The sequence below is a fragment of the Lolium perenne genome, chromosome 3, assembly GCF_019359855.2.
Source record: "Lolium perenne isolate Kyuss_39 chromosome 3, Kyuss_2.0, whole genome shotgun sequence".
Classification (NCBI taxonomy): domain Eukaryota; kingdom Viridiplantae; phylum Streptophyta; class Magnoliopsida; order Poales; family Poaceae; genus Lolium; species Lolium perenne.
In genome coordinates this window covers 347,425,043-347,429,478 of record NC_067246.2, presented here as the reverse complement: position 1 = coordinate 347,429,478, position 4,436 = coordinate 347,425,043, and the positions used below count along the sequence as shown (strand labels likewise).

The following is a 4,436-nucleotide window of genomic DNA, read 5'->3' as shown; positions in this document are numbered from 1 at the left end:
AAATCAACGAGACCAGTTTCGATCTGTTTACCTTTCTCCATGATGTTGCTTGCTGCCGATGAAGTCGACGATCCTGAACGTGCCATCGAGATCAGCTCCTTGTCGCCTCTAAATCCCACAGACGGCGCCAATTGACAAGGGATTAACTTGTCAATGCCTACAAGTAGTAGACTAAGGTTTTGTTGGATGTAGAGGGCAAGTAGATCTCGAAGGTTTCAGCCGAAAAGTACTCGATGATGTAAAAACTAGGGTTTGCTAAACAATGATTCGATCCTCTCTTTGTCCCTCGACTCCTCCTTATATACAAGTTGGAGCCGAGGGATTCGTAACACACAAGTTTACAGAGTCCGGAAGGGTTTCTAACCTGTCCCGCAAGATTACAATTGACCCTTTGTGACGCCCCGGAACCGGTATCCTAAGGATTCCAGCGATCCCGCCGAAATCCGCACGATATCGATTCAGAGACGCCCTCCGACACGACGTGCGCGACGAATCACACACGTGATGCCAGAGGAATTAACACGAGCGGTAACATTACAACAGGATTACAATAGAGCCCACAAGAAACATATATTACAACAACAACTCCAATGAGTCAAGATACAAATATACAATACAAAGATCCAAATCATACAGAAGATCGAATACGCCCGAGTACGGACAAGATACAAATTGGACTAAGAGTCCTGAAGATAACCAGTGGCGTCTATAACCCTGCCCAGGCCAAGCCGGAAGGGTAACCTTGCTAACGTCGTCATCTCGTACCTGTCAAAGTCGGGCCATCGGTTGCCGACAAAAGGGAGGAAGCAAAAGAGAAAGGGAAAAGGCGAGAGTAAGTACCAAGGAACGAACTCCGGCACGTACTTAGCGAGACTAGAAATGGCTATGCTCGCCGGGCGAGTATAAATATATAACGCCTGGGGCTATATAGTAGGTTTAGCGGCAGCAAAACTATAACCAATAGAGACACGCTACAACATCCGTCTAATCAGAGAAGATAAGAGAGCGCACAAGGTAAAAGATAAAATACTACACAATCATAACCTAGCCGATTACACATATCCCCTTCAACAATTGCGAAGAAGCAATGTAAAAGGCACTCAACGGTGGACAAGTTTTATTAGGTATCGGTTGTAGTGGTGCTATATTACTATGCAAGTTATTATCAGATTATTAACAACAAGTATAAGGTGTAAGTTGTTCTATGATCAAGCTATACAATTCCAAGTCATCCATAACTGCGGACACGGCTTATCGATAAGATTGTAACCCTGGAGGGGTGCCCAAATGTGCACACACGCACGCTCAACCCACTTGCGACATGTGGATATCACGACACGCACTCTCCTTCACGACAACAATGTCCAGGAAGCCACCTATCTAGGTTAAATCCGTTTCAGAGCCCGATCGGAACTCCGACGCGGACCTAGCTGTTGCGAGAACGGCTAAGAGGATCGGAGCCCACTAGAGGATGACCACTTAACAATACGTGTCGCACCTACGGACGTGCAAGAGACAACGGGGATACAAGGCACACATGGCTTCCCCAAAAGTAACATCATATCATCTGACCACAAAGAAACATGCTTGCACGCCCGAGAGAAACAAACAAACATTCAAACTAGTTGTGGCCACTGGAGAAAGCTGTAGATTCCGGCAGTGGTCGAGGGGAGACCCGGTAAGCATACCCACGTGTGGATAGAGCGCTCAGTCTCGGAACAGATAACAAGAACTCGGGTCCTAGGGGACATTAGTGAGTCAAAGTTCCGATGCTTTCGCAAAGGGGCTCATAGATGCCTCTGCTTACAATTTTAGTTGTTAACAATTAAGTAAAGCATGTGTATCTCCAACAACTGATATAGCATGTAATAACCTCCCAACAACCCAACATATCCCGATAACAGATCGAGATAAACAACAGAGCCTAAATACGCCTACGACTCGCAAGGCTCAAACATCAAGCAACGACTATGGGTAAGGAATGGTGCATATAGGATTATTATGGTAAACAAGTGGAATAGGACACGTGACTCGATAAGGAATCGCAACATAAGGATAGCAGTGCGAGGGAGAGAGTAAAATAGGTGAAGAGAGAGGGCTCGCCTGAGAAAAGCTGCAGAAGAACTTGTCGGAGAACTCGTCGTATCTCACATCAACACTTCGTGATCCTATCCGGGAAGAAGCAAATGCTACAACAAACAATGGATGCAAATCTTACTACTACGGAAGAAGAATCAGCATGGTCATGATAAGATATGCATGACATGGCAGATATGATGCGATGCACTTATCCAATTTAAGCGGAGTCGGAACCCCGGACAAACAGTTAGGGTTGGAGTTGCATTTATACCGTCAAAATTAAGTGGTTGTTAGCATGGCATATCATGGCAAAGGTGCGCTACTTCAATATTAAACAGAGCGGGGAAAACCTTAGTTGGTGTCCCAAATACTCCGCATATATGTGAGGTGGAATGGTGAAACTATCAACGCGCGATATGATGCAAGATGCAAACAGATGAATGGATGGCATATTCATATTCCCCATATTTTTCTGAACAATTTTCATATAAAATACGTTTTATTTCGAGTTACGGTTTAGGAGATATGATTTTACCAAGTTTTTTTTTTGCAAAAAGAAAAGGAGACAAGCAGAGGATGGACCTGCGCTGTCCTGGGCCGGATTTGGTCTGCATCGGCGACGGGAAAAACTGGGCCGCGCGGGCGATGGGCTGCGTCGGAGAAACTTGGCCAAGACCCATCAAGCGCCCGATCTGGATCAAGGCACCACATATCAAAAAAAAAGATGGCCTAAATTAGGCAAAGTGCGATTTGAACCCAGGATCTGTTGGATAGGCAAACGCGGGGTTACCACTACGCTACTGATCGATTGTTGTACGGAACAGGGCAGATGAAGCGGAGCTTAGGCAGCTCGGCCATGGCGGTCTGAGATCCAAACGACCACGAATTCCGACGATTTAAGGCGAGACGGGACGCGCGAGATGGCGCATTCGCTGCAGGGGATCAAGGTGAGTCTGTTGGTGGTGGTCCGGGCACCGGGGAACCACCGGAGGATGGCCGGCGACGAGCACCTGCGGCGGAAATCGGCGGTCAACACCGCCAAATCGGTAGGAAGGAAGAAATTGAACGTGGAGTGGGCCGGGAGGAAGCTTATCTCACCAGGAAGGACGTGGAGGAGTTGGTGAGGCCGGAGGAGGTCGGACGGCGACGGATTTCTCGCCGAAGCGCGCCGGGCATGGCGGGGGAACGGCGAACGTGGAGACGATATGAGGCACCGCAGGTCGATTCCTTGCAGGAGGATGGAGAGGGCGGCGAGGCGCATCCGCCGGTGCCCTCGGAACGGCAGGGGACGCAGTAGAGCGGCGGCGCCATGGTGAGGTTGGTGGTTGCTGTGGGGTTTTCTTCTGTGTCGGTTTCCTTTCGTGAGGTAGAAGAAAAGATGGAGGGGTGAGAGACGTGCGAGAGAAGCAGAGTGGTTTGGGAGGATAGGAAGGAGGACGAGGCGTGGTCCAGGATAAAAAGTAGGAGGGGGAGATCTCACGCGGGGAGCGTGGGCGTGTAGGGACATCTCCTACTGTCGCTGTCTATCGATGACGAGGAAGGGAAGGAGAAACAGAGAAGGCCGAACCGGTACGGGGGCCTTGGGCCAGAAAAGAGAAGGAAGAAAAAGGGGAAGGGGTTTTTCTGTTTTCTCTTTTGTTTTATTTTAGAAACCTGCTTTTTGCAAATTGATTTGTACCAGCACCAACAAAAGTTTGAGTTTTGAATATAGGGTAGAGATAGAGACAAAATAAGAGCCAAATGTTTTATAGTAAAAATAAAATAATTTTGTTTTAGGGTTTGAATAACATGCGGAGGGGTTTTATTATAAACCCTTATGAGAGGAAAAGAAAATAACTAGGGTTTGTAAAATAATTTATTTAGTAAAACCATGGATGATATGATGCATGATGCCATGTGGATGCACAAAAGAAAAGAGCAAACAAAATCTAGTAGGGGTTTATCCGGGGTCGTTACACCCTTCCTATTACAACTCTATCTTTCCATAATAACATCTTGGGCTTCCGAATCTTCTTATTCTTCGAGTCTTGGGCCTTGAATAAATCCCGGGTACCATCTTCGGCAGGCCCATTGGGGATGCCTATGTCACCTGAGGCTGAGGGCTCTACCGGTAGCTATGTGGTTCATCTCTCTCTCCCATGGTGTGATCTTTATGTGATCATGAGCTTTGTATCATGTTGAATAAGTAGATGCTACTCTTCATCTATGTGCTATTCTAGTGGTGTTATTAAAGTACTCTATTCCTCCTTCATGATGTAAAGAGGACAGCGTGTGCATCATGTAGTACTTGGCGTAGGCTATGATTGTAATCTCTTGTGGATTATGAAGTTAACTATTACTATGATAATATTGATGTG

At 46.9% G+C, this 4,436-nt stretch overlaps 1 long non-coding RNA gene across 2 annotated transcripts; it reads right to left on the bottom strand.

Annotated features, from left to right (window-relative positions):
- Positions 1-553: 553 nt before the first annotated feature.
- LOC127339004 (uncharacterized) lies at positions 554-3,585 on the bottom strand. 2 transcript variants are annotated; one of them, XR_011756513.1, is made up of 5 exons: positions 3,178-3,585; positions 2,870-3,089; positions 2,662-2,771; positions 2,104-2,189; positions 554-765 (listed from the first exon to the last, which is right to left on the bottom strand). It is a non-coding gene; the product is annotated as an uncharacterized lncRNA (long non-coding RNA). The 2 variants fall into 2 exon arrangements; XR_007874576.2 differs by having other exon boundaries at positions 554-2,189.
- Between the last annotated feature and the right edge of the window lie 851 nt (positions 3,586-4,436).